The sequence below is a fragment of the Panulirus ornatus genome, chromosome 13, assembly GCF_036320965.1.
Source record: "Panulirus ornatus isolate Po-2019 chromosome 13, ASM3632096v1, whole genome shotgun sequence".
Classification (NCBI taxonomy): domain Eukaryota; kingdom Metazoa; phylum Arthropoda; class Malacostraca; order Decapoda; family Palinuridae; genus Panulirus; species Panulirus ornatus.
Genome location: NC_092236.1, coordinates 9,529,701 through 9,552,010, shown reverse-complemented (window position 1 = coordinate 9,552,010; position 22,310 = coordinate 9,529,701). Strand labels below are relative to the sequence as shown.

Below are 22,310 nucleotides of genomic sequence, written 5' to 3'. Positions count from 1 at the left end.
GATGAAGAGGTTATCCTGCTGCATTATGGAGGTTGATGTGAGGTGATCTTACTGCATGATCAGGGAGGATGAAGGAGAGGGGAGGGGGTTATCTTATGACACGACGGGGTTGATGGAAAGGCTGTTATCAACACAATACAGTTGAAGGGAAAGATAACTAACACGTTATCTAAGGGAATACAGATGGGCGATGGGGAGGTTATCTTGCCTTTAGACGAAGGGGTTACACGAGGTTTATCTTACTGCATACATGAGGCTAATGGGGAGGTTACCGGTATTACAGCAAGGGTGAAGGCTTATGAGAACATTTTCTCACATCATGATTAGTATGATGGAAAAGGTTAGCTCAAGGCTTAATGGAGGTTATTGGTAGATTTATCTTTCAACAAGGCAAAATCTGATGGAAATAACATCTCTCCGTATGCTGTGCGTTGATGGGGAAGTCATCCCACTACGAGATGGGGACTGGAAGGAGAGGTAAGACTGAAGGGGGAGGCAGCGTCACCGTCACTACTGCCCAAGACTGCAGGAAAAGTTATCGTACTGTCATCTCTCAACACATGTGTCCTTGCTTGTAGGTGGTGGCAGGATAACCCAGTTTAGTACCCACCTTGGTATCAGAGATAAGAAGAGGTGTAGTTTAGCTGTTTTTCATCACCTAACAAAGCCTTATATAGTTCTGAAGGTGACGACGATGCATAGGACTTGCGAGAATTATTTGCGGTACACCGCCTCCCTTCATGCATGATACGATGATGTTATTTTTTTTCGTTTTCTTCGTTCCTAACGACGGGGTGGTGGCATGAATAGAACATGTGACAAGAGAGGGGCAGTGTGTCTTCAGAATTAAAGACTGTCAGGACCAGGTGTCTGCTGTGCAGAGTTTGTAAGAGGAACATATGGAGAAAGATGCTGAACTGTAGATGGCATTTTATAGATGTAGAGAAAGTTTATGACAGATAGGGTTGACAGAGATGCCCTGTGGAAGGTGCTTCGAATAGGTGATGTAAATGGAAAAGTTAACATATGCAGCAAGGAGTAAAAAATAAGTGCGAATAGTAGGGGAAGAACATGTGCGAATGAGGCTCTCCTTCGTTTCCTCCTGACACTACTTCGCTTAGGAGAAAGAGGCTGGTATGAAGTAAGGAAAGATTCCAGGTCCACATTTTGGTGTGTGTGTGTGTGTGTGTGTGTGTGTGTGTGTGTGTGTGTGTGTGTGTAACCTTCTGGGAAATAAGATCGTGTTGCTGGTTATCTTAGAGAAGTACCATAAACTTAGCATACCACACTGGAAGAGTAGGCATGGCAGTACCTTGTAGTCTGGGAGTTAATCTCAAAGACTGGGAGTCAAACATGACAGAAAAGCTGGAAAAGCCTTCCTAGTTCACTACGTATTAGGAAGAATGGCCCACGTAACATCATGACAAGTACTTTAAACATTCTTTTTTTCCTAGTACGAACACCTGCCACGCCTGTCGATGGGTCAACCAATCGCAGAAGCCGCGCCGCTATCTCCCAGCTTACCACCAATCAGTATCCATCAGAGGGTCATTGTCAGTACATTATAGGCACGTCCCTGCTACCACTTGGCATCGCGCCTCTGGCTACCCCAACCCTCAGCGAGTATACACGTAACCACATGGCAAGGAGGCTTGTAACACTGGCCATCTTTTGGAAGGAAAAAAGAAGAAAAATAGAAGCAGAAAGAGAGCGAATTACGTCTAGAATGGCCACCGAAGGTGTATAGAACGTCTTATGCAAATACCTATGCTGACCCCGGTATGTGACGCCTCCGGTAAACGTGTCTGGACCGGCAGTATCGTATGCCTCGGGTAAACACAAATGCCGATCACGGTACCAGAGAGCTGGTAAAATATCGTACGCATCGGAGGGACAACGATCGACGTGCGAATTATCGCTAATATCTTAGCGCGTCGAGAAAATTCTTCCTCCTCAGCGAATTCGATATGTTTCGAGGAAACACATCGTCAGTAAAGTACATCTGCGATAGTTAAACACTTAATCCGAGAGCAGTATCGTTAAGCTCACGGGAGACACGTTAACCGCAGTGGGTTGCGGGGTTAAGCGCGCAAAACCCTGCGGCAGTCAGTATCGTGGGCCCCCGCGGGGAATGACACATTACTCGTCGTCGGTATCGTGGGCCCTCGTGGGGAACGACACATTACTCGTCGTCGGTATCGTGGGCCCCCGACGGGAGGGGAGGACGACACATTACTCGTCGTCAGTATCGTGGGCCCCCGGCGGGAGGGGAGGACGACACATTACTCGTCGTCGGTATCGTGGGCCCCCGGCGGGAGGGGAGGACGACACATTACTCGTCGTCGGTATCGTGGGTCCCCGGCGGGAGGGGAGGACGACACATTACTCGTCGTCGGCATCGTGGGCCCCCGGCGGGAGGGGAGGACGACACATTACTCGTCGTCGGTATCGTGGGTCCCCGCGGGGAATGACACATTACTCGTCGTCAGTATCGTGGGTCCCCGGAGGAAGGGGAGGACGACACATTACTCGTCGTCGGTATCGTGGGCCCCCGGCGGGAGGGGAGGACGACACATTACTCGTCGTCGGTATCGTGGGCCCCCGGCGGGAGGGGAGGACGACACATTACTCGTCGTCAGTATCGTGGGCCCTCGCGGGGAACGACACATTACTCGTCGTCGGTATCGTGGGCCCCCGGGGGAGGGAGGACGACACATTACTCGTCGTCGGTATCGTGGGGCCCCTCGGGGAACGACACGTTACTCGTCGTCGGTATCGTGGGCCCCCTCGGGGAACGAAACATTACTCGTCGTCGGTATCGTGGGCCCCCGGGGGAGGGAGGACGACACATTACTCGTCGTCAGTATCGTGGGCCCCCGGAGGAAAGGGAGGACGACACATTACTCGTCGTCGGTATCGTGGGTCCCCGGAGGAAAGGGAGGACGACACATTACTCGTCGTCGGTATCGTGGGCCCCCGACGGGAGGGGAGGACGACACATTACTCGTCGTCAGTATCGTGGGCCCTCGCGGGGAACGACACATTACTCGTCGTCAGTATCGTGGGCCCCCGGCGGGAGGGGAGGACGACACATTACTCGTCGTCGGTATCGTGGGCTTGCGGGTAAACACTTAAGGCGAGGGCAGTATCGTGGGCAGCGGGCGGGCACTTCACGGGTCATGACTCACCCCCTTCACTGGCAGTGGCTACTTGAGGTTATCAGGGAGCGAGCGTCTCCCGAGGCTGGTGACATCATCCCCCCGCCGCCAGCACCACGCCACGCTCCCTGCTGCCCTCACCTCCACCGCCTCAACCCGTCGCTCGCTGCCTGCAAGTGCTTTAGAAAATGGTGGCACCGGCAGGCACGTCAGGCAAGCAGCTGACTTGACATTAAGGTATGTATTGTGAATCATGTTGCCTTTCATCGTCAGGGATGTAGGCTCGTGGACATGTATGTTGAATGTATCCACACACACACACACACACACACACACACACACACACACACACACACACACACACACACACACGCACACAAGCGCACACACACAAGCGCACACACACACAAGCGCACACACACACAAGCGCACACACACACACACACACACACACACACACGAACACACACAAACACACACACACACACACACACACAAACACACACACACACACACACACACACACACACACACACACACACACACACACACAAACACACACACACACACACACACACACACACACACACACACACAGGATAGTTACCACGTGGAAGGAGGATAAGGATAGGAACACTTGCGCAAATTCTGGTTCAATATCTTAGGAAAAGTTTCTAGCTATTATTTCATGGGTTTGTTGGGCAAATGAATAGGCGAACGCCAGTAACTGGTACCTGTTACAGCTTATATCTTTATCTCTGCTGAGACATTTGTGTATCTTTGTGTATAAGTTTATACTACGCATATGGCGTGACCAGGTCGTCCCTACAGAGTACAAACTCTACGAGAGAGTGTGCTCCACTTTGGACAAAAAAGAAGTACATGTGGTCTGCCTGTATACGGAATGCCAGAAAGCCTGTAACACTACCATGCAGGAGTCTGGTAAGGAAGCTGGATCTTCAACACGGGGAAAAATGGGTAGACACTTTCGATGGGAAGACAATCTTACTGGAAGGCCACAGAGGACGCCTTTTCAGCCATCTCGGAATGGGTTTAGATCTGCCCAGGGTTCTTCTGTCTTGGTTCCGAGGCTGTTTTCTTTATCTATGTGAGAGACCTGCTCGAAGGGTATGGACTCCTACCTGAATATGTTTGTGGATGATGTCAAGGCCGTGAAGAAAGTAAAAATGCGAGAAGGATTGCATCAACTTACAATGGGACCTAGACAAATCCTATTGAGTTGGTCTGATACATGGTAGATGAAATTCATCCCGAATAAACCTACGGTAATGAGGACTGGGAACAGTGAACGAAAGTCTCGATATGATTACTATCCAGCAGGAAATGAGACGGAGGAATCTGTGTGTGAGAAAGACTCGGGATTGGACAACATCATCATTAGGAGAACAGTAAAGGAGACAAACTGTCCGATGGCAAACATCAGAACAACAGTTACATGGATAAAGAAATGTTTAGCAAGCTGTTTACATCCTAAATCAGGCTAAAAGTACACTTCTCAAGTTTGGACACCATACTTAAAGAAACACCAAGAAACTAAGAGAGAGGTTCCAGAAGAGGGTAACAGAGACTGTGCTAGAATTAGGTGAACTGAGTTACAGGGGAAAAGTTTGAGGCCTTAGATCTGTCTATCATGGAAGAGAGAAGGGCACGGGGTGATCTATTAACAACCTTCAAGTTTTAAACCAGTTTGCTGAGGCAGACAGTGAACATTTCTTCGAAGAGTGGTAGAATACAACAGGATAAGGCCACAGCATGAAATTAAGCAAGAAACTTGAATGAAAAGGTGTAACAAAGTACTTTTATAGCATGAAAGCAGTGAATGACTAGAACAGAGTCAAAAGTGTGAACATAAAAATGTTCACCAGCAAGTAAATGGACAAATGAAGAAGAAAGGGGCTGATACACCATCAGCAGTACATCTTATCTTCACATATACTAGCGTGGACTTAGTATGATGATTATCCAGCAGGACCTAAGCTGCAGCAATATGTGTGTGACAGAGACTTGGGAGTGGACATCGTCCCAAACCTGTCGCGAGAATCCTGCCTTCATGAGAATAAAGAAGGATACCAACATACCAAATATCTGCTAACAAAAATCTGAATTGCATTCAGGTTAACCAATACGGACTTACTCAGCGAGCTGTTCACTTTTCACAGTGCATAAAACCGAAGCCAGAATAACTTTCTTGAATTTGGACACTGCATCTACAGAAGCACTAAAGAGGTAATAGAGAAAGTCTAGAGAAGGGCAACAAAGATGCTACCAATATTGAGGAAACTGAGTTACATGGAACAGTACTAAGCCTTAAACTTGCCCAGTAAGGAAGAGAGAAGAGCGAGGGAAGACCTTACGAAAAACTTTTGAGCCAGACTCATGACGTAGACAGTAAAGAGACCTTCGAAAGATGTAGGGAGGTAACAACCTGAAGATTTAACATGAAATTAGGAAGGACACTTATTGCAAAGGTGTAGAGAAGTGCTTTCATAGTATTAGAGCAGCGGGAGAAAGGAATAAAATGAATGGGAACAGAGTAAATATGAAATGCATACACACACACACACACACACACACACACACACACACAAACACACACACACACACAAACACACACACAAACACACACAAACACACACATATATATATATATATATATATATATATATATATATATATATATATATATATATATATATATATATATATAACATTTCAGGCATGTACATAATTTTATAGATAAGGAGATACTCCAGGAGATAAAAGACAGTCTCACAGATACATGCATACAAAAGTGTGACCCGAACCCAGATGTCCCATTTCTGAGTCTATCAATCTTATCGCTCGCAGCAGATGGTGCCAGCGAGGAAATCTGGACGCGACAACGGACCGCGGCTTCCTAAGGGCTAGTGGCATTTTAGTGCATGGGATGTACTTGATCAACAGTCTATGGCGATCAACCGGGTGTATATAGATTTTCTGACGGTTTTGGGTTAGGTATCTGACGATGTCGCGACCATCTTGGCTGGTAGTGTGTGGCAACTTTCAGACCAATCTCCGCTAAGTGGAGGGAGACGATTAACCAATCAGTACCAAGACTTGAGTTGCCTCTTGCCCAATCACCGGGAAGAGCTCAGTAAAGTCTCCCCGAGCCTTTTAGGCGCACATCATGAGCTCGTAACAACCACTAAAACTTACAGCCAATCGCGGACTAACCCGAAGTATGAGGCAAAAACAATAAGTGTGAAAAAATGAACAGCAAAACTGGCCGTAAATCTTCCGTAAATTACTTACTTTTCTTCAGTTTACGAACCTTTACAGAACAGAGCTGGGCTTTGAGATTCATTTCCTAACTCTATACTGCTCTTTTCTAATGATCTCGGAGGCCAGCGGATCTTATCGTTCCCAACCTGGGCTCCCTCTAGTTATCTCAAGCCTATGCGAAAGCGTTTTGCCAGCGATCTCTCACTGGAGTCGATACCCGTGTAACACAGACCAGAAGAGCTCGAGCGAGTACCCTCCCCTTGTGGGTACTCGCCATAATAATCACTCCTTCTAACTTCAAATGTCTACACGTCACTGACGCGCTCGTTTCACGCTAGAAACAAAATCTCTGTGAAAACCTACGTGATTCGTGACAGGACGACATTACGAACGAACACGACGAGAAGACAAATTTTTGTTTTTTTCACATCATGAATGAAAAAAGAATTAGTTTCACGTACATGATACAGGGATGACTAATTCACTACCGACTGTTTGTAATAACACTTACGTGTTGTTCCAAGAGGTTCATCAGCACAACGCAGTTTTGTGGGGACAGAGGGTTCCAGGCTTCCAAGGGCTTCCTCAGCAATTCATCTCTTTCTTCCAGCAAAGGTCACTCACCACTGAGGAGGAAAAAGGATAAACATATGCAGTGTAAGATACGCTAATCTTGATTGCTTAAATGATGTAGTTTACATTATGGCACGTCCATACGTATTAATACTGAGAATCAAGAAGGTCATATTCACTTGATGAAGCGAATGATTCACTGAAAACTCGAAAAAAAAAAGTCCGTGAGAATATGGGATTGAGAACTTTGCACAAGGTCATACATGGCCACCAAAATAAGCATGCTTGTCTCTTGCATATTACAAAATCTGCAAAGTTTTAGTTCAACCCACTCAACATTTTGAGAGGAGCTGAGATTAAAGAGCAGGTATTGCACTTAGTAATACAAATGGAGAGAGAAAGAGAGAAAAAAAAGACGTTAAGTTCATTATATGTTACCTCTGTAAAAATGAATCATACGATCATCATGATATAAGATAAGCGTCTCTCCGGTATGAAGAAGACTCTACCTGTTTTCAAGAATCCTGCACTATCACAATGTGGGTTAACTACACAGTCTGTATAGTCTTGGGGGTTGACTACACAGTCTGTATAGTCTTGGGGGTTGACTACACAGTTTGTATAGTCTTGGGGGTTGACTACACAGTTTGTATAGTCTTGGGGGTTGACTACACAGTCTGTATAGTCTTGGGGGTTGACTACACAGTTTGTATAGTCTTGGGGGTTGACTACACAGCCTGTATAGTCTTGGGGGTTGACTATACAGTTTGTATAGTCTTGGGTGTTGACTACACAGTCTGTATAGTCTTGGGGTTGACTATACAGTTTGTATAGTCTTGGGGGTTGACTACACAGCCTGTATAGTCTTGGGGGTTGACTACACAGTCTGTAAAGTCTTGGGGGTTGACTACACAGCCTGTATAATCTTGAGGGTTGACTACACAGTCTGTATAGTCTTGGGGTACTACACAGTTTGTATAGTCTTGGGGGTTGACTACACAGCCTGTATAGTCTTGGGGGTTGACTATACAGTTTGTATAGTCTTGGGTGTTGACTACACAGTCTGTATAGTCTTGGGGTTGACTATACAGTTTGTATAGTCTTGGGGGTTGACTACACAGCCTGTATAGTCTTGGGGGTTGACTACACAGTCTGTAAAGTCTTGGGGGTTGACTACACAGCCTGTATAATCTTGAGGGTTGACTACACAGTCTGTATAGTCTTGGGGGTTGACTATACAGTCAGTATAGTCTTGGCTGTGACGAAACAACACAGGGTAAGCCTACAGGCCACTTTCGGATGGGTGATAAGGCAGTATGGCGTCGACTAGCTTCCCAGTGGGGCATAGGATATCTGGTTTATACCCGTCATGCGTCAAAACTCCTTTGCGATCGAATCTGAAGTTCCTTTCGGATGGTTGTGGATGTGGAGTACAGCAACTGCTGTGACTTTAGTTCTGCATGACGTGAATGGTCATCATGAAAAGAATGTCCATGTGGATTGACTGCATGTGTATACACACACACACACACACACACACATACACACACACACACACACATACACACACACACACACATACACACACACACACACACACACACACACACACACACCAACCTAAGCCAAGTACTCAAGTACAGATCATCTTCGAGGGAAGGATGAAAACCTAAGTCGGTTGTGGGCCACTGTGCGCGCCCAGGATGCGAACCCACGCTAGCCCGACGCCTAGAAGGCCCGTGCTGACTCGTGGCCAGTAAAGATAACCGTTACACCACAGAAGCCCTTGTGTGTGTGTGTGTGTGTGTGTGTGTGTGTGTGTGTGTGTGTGTGTGTGTGTCACCAAGAAATGTTTCTCAATATCGCAGAGGATCCAATTTCTTTCTATTTCTAAACGAAAGTATTACTATTTTCTCTTATGTGAAGGAGAAGAAGAAAAATAAAAAGAAAACTTTTTACGTAAGAACAGTCTAACACCAATTTGTGGAAAATTAATACTTGGGAAGCAAGAATCACTTTAAAGCGTATACTTACGAAGGATGGTCGGCGTGGAGTTAACTTAGCAGACACTCCCAACACGAACACGACCCGTGTGTACAATTACTGGCTCCTTTGGCTTCGCTGAGTCAGGAAGCTGGGAACGAAGAGGATGTGACAACTTCCAAACGCCTCGGTGAGGCAAATTCATCACAACACTCCTGACACGTGTTACTGACGTGCAATGACCTTCCACGTGAACACCCTCAGCCCCTTACGAAGTCAGGAAGATGAGGACAAAGTCGAAGTGACGCGCAGTAAACGTGCCTTGGTGAAGACAGGTCCATTTAAGATACTGCAAAGTAAGTGTTATGACGTAAGGATAGACTTTCACAGCACACCCTCCGCCCCACCCCGGTGCACAGTCAGGGAGGAAGGTGGGGACGAAGAATGACTCATCGTAAAACATGCTTGTAAATCTGGGAGGTCTTTTTTTGGCACCTCTTTCGTGTGAAGTAGGTTCCTTCGTCGAAATCTTCAGACTACAGTGAGGCGTAACTCCGGGAAAAAAAAAAAATAAAGTTCTAACGATACATATATGATATAGATTCCTTCACTAATGGATATCCAAGATTTACCTGTGAGTTTAGCCACCAAGCAATGTCTGTGTGGTTATATATATATATATATATATATATATATATATATATATATATATATATATATATATATATATATATAGAGAGAGAGAGAGAGAGAGAGAGAGAGAGAGAGAGAGAGATCGTACCGTAACAGATTCTAATCACATCTAATTTCATCGCAGTCATCGAGGTCTGGAGTTCGGAAGACCAGACAGGACTCGAACATGACCTTCACACACAGAAGGACAAGCCCGACAAAGGAAAGGGGGAGAGCAGAGAGAGAGAGAGAGAGAGAGAGAGAGAGAGAGAGAGAGAGAGAGAGAGAGAGAGAGAGAGAGAGAGAGTCAATATCAATCAAACTTTCCCCCTCAAGTTGTTGTCTTAGAAAGACACGCATCCAGAGACTCGGACAGCTTACCCAAGCAAATTGCCGAGCTGTGATCATTTAAGACCCCCCAACCCAACTCCCCCAAAAAAATTGTTGCCGTTCAAAAGCGGCACACAAGTGTATTAGGAAAATATCTATACCAGCGTCGGGTGTAATCAAAGAGAACGTAATCAGCCAGCCTTAAGCCCACGGAGGGTAGCGATCTGCGCTTGAGACCACCGTACACCATCGACTGAATCCTTACATAAAAGACATTATCTGAAATCTAAGCCTCTACCCACGCGTCTGTCATATCGGTAAACAGGTTCGGGTTATGATCCCCCTGTCATCGATGTCGACGAGATGTTGATATCCCCAAACAAACGCTCACTTCAGGTAACAAAAGAACCTGATTTGGTTATCACGGCAGGTAAGAGTGGCCGGCACTCCTGCCCCATGTTCCCCAAGGTGGTAACAGCCTGCCTGAAGATAACTAGGGGCGTAGCGCCGCGGGGGGGGGAAGCTCGAGTTTGGCCCCTCTGGAGCGGTGGTCGAGGGACGAAGAGCGTTATCTTGGCCTTGCCTCGTGCCGGGGCGACGGTGAATCCCGGTAGTGTTGACCTATAATGATAATTTGCTGACTCCCAAAGTGGCCTCCTCCTCCTCCGTCGTCTATGGGGCCGGCGGCCTGGGTACACAACGTCCAGCGTCTGTCTCATTCTAACCTTCATTTTCTTATGACTCAGATCTGTCTATTTTATTTCTCCTGAAACTTGCTTTATTCTCATCACCTTATTTTCATGTCTACGAGATTCACATGGCAAATGCCACAATTGGATGACATTACTATTTATCATTACTGTTACATAACCACAGGACCCCTTTTGCTGGAGTTCTACTGCTCTGATTCTGCGCTACACTCAGTAGCAGGGATAGGATGGACTCCTTTGAAGCCAGAAGTTCTTCGACGGGATTGTACTCTCTTTCGTCAACTGACATTGAAAGAATCGAGGAAAATGACTTTTCACTCGCGGCGCAAGCACAAGCAGGCAGAGTACGGTATATATATATATATATATATATATATATATATATATATATATATATATATATATATATATATATTATCCCTGGGGATAGGGGATTAAGAATACTTCCCACGTATTCCCTGCGTGTCGTAGAAGGCGACTAAAAGGGGAGGGAGCGGGGGGCTGGAAATTATCCCCTCTCATTTCTTTTTTTCCAAAAGAAGGAACAGAGAAGGGGGGCCAGGTGAGGATATTCCAAAAAAGGCCCAGTCCTCTGTTCTTAACGCTACCTCGCTAACGCGGGAAATGGCGAATAGTTTAAAAGATATATATATATATATATATATATATATATATATATATATATATCTCTTCTAGATGTCAGTATGTAACATTCTGTCTAAGGTTACGTTAGACATCTTGCTCATCAGTTCTTATGCAACATGTATACGTCAGTCGTACATTATGAGGCCCGAACTCTCCTCTCATGACGAGTAGACAAAGAAGATTCGAAGATAAAGTTTGGGGTTGGGTAAGTGTTGGTAGTGACACAGGTAGGGGGTGGAGGACGCGTGCCACTGACGGTAATACGTGCCGCTGTGGTACACGTGCCACTTCTCCAGCATTGATGGTGATACGTGCAGGTGGAGGACACGTGCCACTACCCCAGCACTGATGGTAAGTGATACGTGCAGGTGGAGGACACGTGCCACTACCTCAACACTGATGGTAAGCGATACGTGCAGGCGGAGGACACGTGCCATTGCTCCAGCACTGATGGTAATACGTGCGGACGGAGGACACGTGCCACTACTCCAGCACTGATGGTAATACGTGCAGGTGTTGGGGGACGTGTGCCACTACTCCTGACCTAACCTAACCTAACCTAACCTAACAACTCGTGGCCCTGCAGCAACAGCTGACCAGACCTGTGCCCCTTCACCATGAAACCCATGGCCCGGCAGCAGCTGACCAGTCCCACCCTCACCACGTGATCCACGACCCAGACCACATGACTCATGACCTTACACCAGGTCTTCGTAACTCAGCAACAGCTGATCCATAACACAACCTGGCGCCTGTGATCCTGCACCAGATGATCCGTGACCACAAACCAACTGGCACCAGCAGCTGGTCCGTGACCTCGCAACAGCCAGCCTGTGACCCTACACTATCTGACGTCATCATTTGATCCATATCCTTCCATCACCTTACCAATGGCCCTATATCAGCTGACCCACGACCCTACACCACCTATTTCATAACGCTACGCCAAAGATTCCATTTTTTTCATATCTTACGCCAGCCGACCTCTAACCCATAACACCTAGCCTAAAATCCTACACCAGCTGGACCCGCGCACCATCATGCCCTAGACTGCAAACTGTACTAAAAGATGGTCCGTGACACTGAACACCAGCTGAGGTAGGTGGCTCGTGTCCTTACACCAGCTGACCTGTGACCCTGCACTGACTGGCCCTTGGGCACGCGAGGGGCTGGCCGCCCGCTATCATGTTTACATAGACAAGTTATCTGTGCGCTGGACGGACTATCAGCACCACCTTAGCACTGCCTGGTACACCGCAGATAAGACCACCTTGCTCACCTTATCAGCGGCCAGGCCTCAAGGAGATCCGTGTGGCTCCGTCGGGTTAATTGTCACGCCACGGGACACGTACAGTCAACTCAGTGTTGGACAAAGGCCCGTCAGACTCCTCCCCAGTACGGAGATAATCTCTGAGGCGCTAGTGTAGCCACTTCTCAGATATTAGGGCGCAAATATCTCAATATCTTTATGAGATGGTGATGCTTCAGGTTGCTGGAGCGTCTACTATCGGTAGGAAGAAGGGGTTCGGATGCCTTTCATATGAAGGACAGCGGCTCCGCAACCAGTCTCCGCCGTCTTCATGCCATCAGAAACAGTACAAATATACACGCTACTGACCCTATAGGCTGGTGTTAACGTGATTTCCACACAGCTACAAAATCATGAAGAATGTAGTGGCGAGAGCACTACATGCATTCTGCCTATCAATAATGTTTCATTAATTGGGAAGTATGACTTACAGTACCTTTGCGACTGATGGCCTTCATACCTTCTTTCAGTTCTTAGTGTCCTTGATATCTTGAAGGACTGGGTCCTTGAAGATTTCTCCTCCATATGTTTCTGTGGAATCCACACCTCTCGTTCGTCCTACCTCCACCACACCCCTGTTCACCCCATCTCGCCATATCTTTCCTCACTCCTCTTTTCCGCCTGCATCAACACCGCTAATTGCATTGCACTTCCTTCCTCTCCAACACGTCCGTCACTCATCACCTATGGCTTACGACACACTTCTGGCACTGTGGTTCGTATGGAAGAAACATACTTCCTGGCCTCTGGTTAACTAAGAAGTAAACATACTTGTCTTCTCTGCCATCCAATACATACGTCTTCTATGTGCCCTCCCACCAGTCCCTACATCTGTGTGGTCAAATTGAAGACCCATCTTTTCTTGAGGTTCATCCTCCAGTCGTGTGCTTCTTTTTACTTTCCTTAATCAGTTTTTATCATATAACAACAGGAAACCTTCATCATCAGTTCGTGTGTATTCCTTTAGATCGAGTTCTTATTACTGTTATTTCTCTCGCGGACATTCTTCACCCTGGGAGTCTTCTAGGTCCCCGATGACTTCCTGTCTGTCCTCTTCCTGACATCCTACCGGAGTAGCAGACCCTCACATTACGCCGGGCAATTCCTCCTCCGTCGCTAATCTCGCCCACAATAACCCATCATTGACTCGCTCCACTTCCAACGATTCACTTTGCAGGTCACCACCGTCCAGACTTACCCTCACCTCCACTTATATTTTCTCTGTCGGAAAATACCCATAACCCTTCTTCTTCTTCTTCTTGCACCTGTGTATTCATTTTTTGCGTATTTGTACCCCAGACACACACCATATTTATCATTCTTCTGACTAAAACAATTTTTTTATTTTGTTTCCTCTTTTCAATCAGGCTTCCCACGGTGCGTGCAGCGCACATCAGCCCTGTTGCTGTACATTTCCCTCATATCTCACAGCCACTGAATAAATCAGCTGCAGGGAAAACCCTCATATGATGATCAAAGTCTTCGACGCTCCCACTGACAAAGAGTGATTGATATGAATAAAGTTTTCGTCTCTTCTTTGTCGTATTTCAACTCTCTGCAAGTCACGGAAATAAGAGTTTAATGTTATGATTTATGACGTTATTTGTCGCTGTGTGGGGAAAAAAAAAAAAGAAAAACGTTTATTGGATTAAGGAGGCCAATAGGCTGAAAATACAGCGAAACGTTTGATAACGTTCAGTTTAGTTTAGCTTTGTCGCCTTCGTTACTCAGCCTCACACGGGTATCAGCGGGTCTATGAGGTTAATCTAAAATGGTGTGTCAGGGATTTCACCATAAGCCGCTTACCAAGCTGTTCTGAACTGCTTCTTCAAACTTCGTAAGTCGTAAAAATAAGGAAAATACTCTTGGAAGTACCCGCCAACGTCTCTCCGAGAGATGTCACCGAAAACTAAATCGTCCCTCTTAAATATTCCTCACGAAAAAAGGTAAATATATGTGATCCTCTCAACGCCCACAATCGCCTTACGAAAGATATTTCTTTCTTTTTTTTTCAGCCACAAGAGCTCCATATGCTGTGGAGTGGTATACGACTAGGCTGGCCATCCCTGTATGTGTGCAGACATCACGGGTTGAGGAAGGCACGTATCTCTGTATCCAACCAGATGATGCTACAAGTTGTCTGGTGAGGTGAGGTGAGCTGGTCTCAGGTGCTGAGAGAGTGAGTATGTTGGTCTGTTGCGTCCAGGGGGTGCAATGTGGCGTGCTGAAAGTGTATGATGGCCTGTTATGTACACAGTATGGTCTAGTGGTCTAAAATAAGATGAAGCAGCGTGATGCGGTGTCGCGATGAGGTCTGCTGTACTGGACGATGCGTCCTCCACTCATGTACAACTCTTTGGTGTGGCGGGTCGAACTGTGTCAAGACTGTGGTGGTGTATTACTTATAGTCTCCTTCAGTGAGTACGGAGTAACACATTGGTCCACTACACACATGCGTAAGGTGCCATTTCATCCATCAACATACAGAAATACCTGACCCACATGGGGGTGGTTGGTCTCAGAGGAGATGGAAAGAAGATGCTATATATCAGGGAGAGATGCTTAACCCAGAGCCTATTACGTGTTCACGCTGAAATACTAATGACGTGTGACAGGTATACAGGTATACCCTACCATCTATTTTCTATTTTCATATGTTATAAGAGTCCTTGGATTTCATGACAGCTCTTCAGCAAAAGAACCATCAATAATCATCTAAAGTGTACAAAACAAAAGCTCAAGAAACGCAAAAAAAGCGAAGATCATTTTCTGGGGGGAAAAAAAAATAATTTCACTCTAATGATAACTTTTCGTTGTCATATTTCCATTACCATACACATCTAATGTTACAACAGAAAACCGGAAAAAAAGGGATCTTTTACGTAAATGTGTACATAACACAAACTCTAAATGAAATGCACAAAAGACAACCTTCTCATAACTGATCCATTGTAAGATGTGTGGTAAAAGTGATTTAGTGGTCATGAAAGTACATGTAAACCAGAAGCAAATGATATAACATAAAACCTTAAACGTGTGGACGCGCGCGTACACACACGAGTATAAACCACTCTCACCCTGATACACAGTTATCACATACAAGTGTTCAACCCCCTCCCTGTACAGCACAAAGAGGTAATCGTACACACACACACACACACACACACACACACACAAAACATACACCCACGCACACGACATTACCCAGATGAGATCATGGGAGACCAAGGAAAACACTGGCACAGTTAGACAAGACAGAAGGAACCATAAGATGGATCTCTATTTGTACAAAGCATATATTCTTGATGCCACTTCGCCCTACGGACTCTAGAACTTTGCTGAAGCTCACGACAGACCATGTGAGATGATGTTTATGAACCTGCTGGATGAAATCAGTGAGAAGGGAGTAGAAGAAGGGAATGGTGATCGCCTGATCTAAATAAAGGCGATAAAATGTACATCATACACTGATAAGCGCGGTTGCGTAAGCTGATGGAACAAGGAATCGCGGGGGGGGGGGACGAATAGTTTAAGGGTCGAGAGTAATGGCCACATCTGGATCTGTATGACAGTGAGGAGTAACGTGCAAGTAACGTGCAAGTGGATTACCATAAACTTTGTTTTCTAATTTTTCGACTGTACGTGGGAAAATGACACCATTTTCACCAAAGGACAACGGGAGGGGGGGAAATATAATTGAAAGAAAAAAAGGGGGAAGGGAGGGGAAAAAAATAATCTATCAGGCATAATTCAAGTTCTCCGGTAAATCGAAAATGACCTAAAAGGCAGAGCAACGACGACATACGACAGAGGTAAAAGAAGTTGACAATGGGGGTCCCCCAGGAATCACCGCTGGGACCGCTGTTATTCATGCCCTGCGTAAAGGACTCGTCAGAGCTCGAGTCACAGCGGGAATGAATCAACCTGATGATAGCCTAAACTTATGACAGATAGACTTGGGGCATTCTGAACAATAACAACCTGCAGGGAAACCCAAACAAGCTCCAGCGCTGGTCAGACACGTAGTCCCTGAAAGTCACTCCCCCCCAAATCCAAAGGCAGAGTGACGAAAATGGGAAACCGTGAAATGAAGCCTGGCTACAACCCTATCACTTTACTAGAGGCAAATTATACGAATCCACCTGTGAGAGGAGGGAGTTAGGCCTTAATATAGCGCCTCGTCCTTTACCACGAAAACAATATGAGGAAGGTTATAAAGGAAGCGAATCATGTACACCACTCGGTGTCAAAATTGCCTTTAAGTACACGGGCGAGGAGTTCACAAGATGATTTACGGTACGTGTGAGATCCAAATCATATCATGCCTCACTGGTTTCGTCACCACACTGAGGGAAATAAATAGACAGTGTGGACTCCAATGACAGGGAACCAAAAATGGCATCTGAAAATAAAAAAAAAATGAAGAGGAGTTTAGCTAAAGGTTGAGGATGGCAGCTTAGAGAGTTGTCCATGTAAGAAAGAAAACGAAAAGAAGAATGAAACAAGGTAACTTATTTTAACCATTTGAATGGGAACTAACATATGTGTATAAACCACGAAATTGGCTCTGTAAAACTTCTTGCACTATGTGGATGGACTTCACTCATGTGTTTATCCAAAACGCAGAAGTATCCAGCCTTACCTTGATCTTAAACTCTATTGTGATTAATTAACTAGTAATTATGACTCCAATTATGTAATTCCTCAACTATATGTTTTCGGCCGAAGGGCTGCCTGAATTCAGTGAACCGTATTTATTTATTAATTGACTTGTGTATCTACTCAAATCTATCTATCCACACACACACACACACACCAACACACATCGTTAGCTTGCAATAAAGGCTCTGTTTCCGTGAGAAAATAATGTCTAATCAAGGCTTCCTTTAATTCATCCCAAGGCCTTGCGTCTCTGAGTCACAGCCAGGCAATACTGGCGCTACAGAGACATTCACTGATGAGCAGTGACATTCACTGGGATGCAGAGAGCCACTGTTGGCAGCAGTAACGCCAGAGCTTGCTAGCATCATTTGGCAGCAATATGGTCGAAGGCAGGTGAATACTGGCAGGAATTTGGTCAGGACGAACGGACAGCTGGCAGCAGCATAGAAAGAGCTAACCCTTGAGAGCATGACAGTCAGCATTCATCAACCAAGGCCGTGTTCAGTGATGAGAATGATAATGATATTGATCTTATGATGACAACAGTGATGGTGAAGATGACAGCAATTATCACTGTCCGGGATAATCAGTGAATGAATAACGGGTTCAGTCTTAGCCAGTCACTGTCCACAGTCACCGATACCCAGCTACTGCCCACAATCAGCTCTAGTCGGTCACTTAGGCCCTAGCCAGTCAATGCCCAAAGTCATCTCAAGTCAGTCACTACCCACAGTCAGCCCTGGAGAGTCAGTCAGCCACTGCACACGGTCAGCCCTAGCCAACCACTGACCACAGTCAATGGATCACAATGGCAAGTCTTGTCGTTCAAGGCGTCATAACTGGTCAATACTGGCGATGCTGGGGTCTCGGTTATCAAGCGTTGGCTGCAACGGGGGTTGGAGCCAGGGTGTGTTGGCAGAATCTGAGTTAAAAGCGGCAGGCGTTGGCAGTAACAAAGTGAGGTGGTATAGTGACTAATGACGACCAAAGAGAAGCACAGCTAACGAGCGTCAGCAGCCTAGAGGGGTGTCAAGAGCTAAAGCTTGTTGGCAAGACATGAAGTTCTCACAGCTGACAAGCTCTGACAGCAGAGTAAACTGATGGTAGTATTGCAGTTGAGGTTGACGCATTGTTGGCAGTGCCCGCAGTCGCAGCTACGAGCGTTGGCAGCAGCGAGATTGTAGTGAGCGACAGCTGGTGGCAACGCGAGTGCAGCTGACGAGTTCTGAAAGTAACGAAGTCGCTGTTGGCAACGAGCAGGATCGTAGCTGAATGCTGGTGGCAGGAACGTGACTGAAACACATACATGTTAAAAGCAGAGGGGTTCAGGTCACACCTCATGGGTGTTGGTACCAACAGGATGGAAAATAACAAGTGTCATCAGAAAGCGTGTCACAGCTAACAAGGTATGGGCGTAACGAACGACCATTAACACTACCCGCACGAAACTAACTGGTGTTGGCAGTAACGGGCTGATAGGCAACGTGTGTTGGCAGGAGCCGGTAGACAGCATAAGTGTTGGCAGTAGCGGAGAGGCACGTAACGAGTGTTAGCAGTAAGAGGAGTAGCAGGTAACGCGTGCTGGCGGCAGCAGGAACGAGGCCGTCACAGCCATACGTGACCAGGAGGCAACGGGGGAGATAACACTGGTGGGAGGGCATGTTTCGCCCGGGCCATCACAGTGTCACACACCTCGCCCTCACACATGGCATCTGTGTATGACACTCACACATGGCATCTGTGTATGACACTCACACATGGCATCTGTGTATGACACTCACACATGGCATCTGTGTATGACACTCACACATGGCATCTGTGTATGACACTCACACATGGCATCTGTGTATGACACTCACACATGGCATCTGTGTATGACACTCACACATGGCATCTGTGTATGACACTCACACATGGCATCTGTGTATGACACTCACACATGGCATCTGTGTATGACACTCACACATGGCATCTGTGTATGACACTCACACATGGCATCTGTGTATGACACTCACACATGGCATCTGTGTATGACACTCACACATGGCATCTGTGTATGACACTCACACATGGCATCTGTGTATGACACTCACACATGGCATCTGTGTATGACACTCACACATGGCATCTGTGTATGACACTCACACATGGCATCTGTGTATGACACTCACACATGGCATCTGTGTATGACACTCACACATGGCATCTGTGTATGACACTCACACATGGCATCTGTGTATGACACTCACACATGGCATCTGTGTATGACACTCACACATGGCATCTGTGTATGACACTCACACATGGCATCTGTGTATGACACTCACACATGGCATCTGTGTATGACACTCACACATGGCATCTGTGTATGACACTCACACATGGCATCTGTGTATGACACTCACACATGGCATCTGTGTATGACACTCACACATGGCATCTGTGTATGACACTCACACATGGCATCTGTGTATGACACTCACACATGGCATCTGTGTATGACACTCACACATGGCATCTGTGTATGACACTCACACATGGCATCTGTGTATGACACTCACACATGGCATCTGTGTATGACACTCACACATGGCATCTGTGTATGACACTCACACATGGCATCTGTGTATGACACTCACACATGGCATCTGTGTATGACACTCACACATGGCATCTGTGTATGACACTCACACATGGCATCTGTGTATGACACTCACACATGGCATCTGTGTATGACACTCACACATGGCATCTGTGTATGACACTCACACATGGCATCTGTGTATGACACTCACACATGGCATCTGTGTATGACACTCACACATGGCATCTGTGTATGACACTCACACATGGCATCTGTGTATGACACTCACACATGGCATCTGTGTATGACACTCACACATGGCATCTGTGTATGACACTCACACATGGCATCTGTGTATGACACTCACACATGGCATCTGTGTATGACACTCACACATGGCATCTGTGTATGACACTCACACATGGCATCTGTGTATGACACTCACACATGGCATCTGTGTATGACACTCACACATGGCATCTGTGTATGACACTCACACATGGCATCTGTGTATGACACTCACACATGGCATCTGTGTATGACACTCACACATGGCATCTGTGTATGACACTCACACATGGCATCTGTGTATGACACTCACACATGGCATCTGTGTATGACACTCACACATGGCATCTGTGTATGACACTCACACATGGCATCTGTGTATGACACTCACACATGGCATCTGTGTATGACACTCACACATGGCATCTGTGTATGACACTCACACATGGCATCTGTGTATGACACTCACACCTGGCATCTGTGTATGACACTCACACATGGCATCTGTGTATGACACTCACACATGGCATCTGTGTATGACACTCACACATGGCATCTGTGTATGACACTCACACATGGCATCTGTGTATGACACTCACACATGGCATCTGTGTATGACACTCACACATGGCATCTGTGTATGACACTCACACATGGCATCTGTGTATGACACTCACACATGGCATCTGTGTATGACACTCACACATGGCATCTGTGTATGACACTCACACATGGCATCTGTGTATGACACTCACACATGGCATCTGTGTATGACACTCACACATGGCATCTGTGTATGACACTCACACATGGCATCTGTGTATGACACTCACACATGGCATCTGTGTATGACACTCACACATGGCATCTGTGTATGACACTCACACATGGCATCTGTGTATGACACTCACACATGGCATCTGTGTATGACACTCACACATGGCATCTGTGTATGACACTCACACATGGCATCTGTGTATGACACTCACACATGGCATCTGTGTATGACACTCACACATGGCATCTGTGTATGACACTCACACATGGCATCTGTGTATGACACTCACACATGGCATCTGTGTATGACACTCACACATGGCATCTGTGTATGACACTCACACATGGCATCTGTGTATGACACTCACACATGGCATCTGTGTATGACACTCACACATGGCATCTGTGTATGACACTCACACATGGCATCTGTGTATGACACTCACACATGGCATCTGTGTATGACACTCACACATGGCATCTGTGTATGACACTCACACATGGCATCTGTGTATGACACTCACACATGGCATCTGTGTATGACACTCACACATGGCATCTGTGTATGACACTCACACATGGCATCTGTGTATGACACTCACACATGGCATCTGTGTATGACACTCACACATGGCATCTGTGTATGACACTCACACATGGCATCTGTGTATGACACTCACACATGGCATCTGTGTATGACACTCACACATGGCATCTGTGTATGACACTCACACATGGCATCTGTGTATGACACTCACACATGGCATCTGTGTATGACACTCACACATGGCATCTGTGTATGACACTCACACATGGCATCTGTGTATGACACTCACACATGGCATCTGTGTATGACACTCACACCTGGCATCTGTGTATGACACTCACACATGGCATCTGTGTATGACACTCACACATGGCATCTGTGTATGACACTCACACATGGCATCTGTGTATGACACTCACACATGGCATCTGTGTATGACACTCACACATGGCATCTGTGTATGACACTCACACATGGCATCTGTGTATGACACTCACACATGGCATCTGTGTATGACACTCACACATGGCATCTGTGTATGACACTCACACATGGCATCTGTGTATGACACTCACACATGGCATCTGTGTATGACACTCACACATGGCATCTGTGTATGACACTCACACATGGCATCTGTGTATGACACTCACACATGGCATCTGTGTATGACACTCACACATGGCATCTGTGTATGACACTCACACATGGCATCTGTGTATGACACTCACACATGGCATCTGTGTATGACACTCACACATGGCATCTGTGTATGACACTCACACATGGC

The 22,310-nt window shown here is 46.3% G+C and overlaps 1 long non-coding RNA gene across 1 annotated transcript in view; it reads right to left on the bottom strand.

Moving 5' to 3' along the window:
* The window catches only part of LOC139752587 (uncharacterized), an 822,887-nt gene that overhangs the window by 199,759 nt on the left and 600,818 nt on the right, over positions 1-22,310 (bottom strand). The window contains exon 4 of the long non-coding RNA XR_011713539.1: positions 6,952-7,066. This is a non-coding gene — a long non-coding RNA (uncharacterized lncRNA). The remainder of the gene's footprint in view (positions 1-6,951; positions 7,067-22,310) is intronic.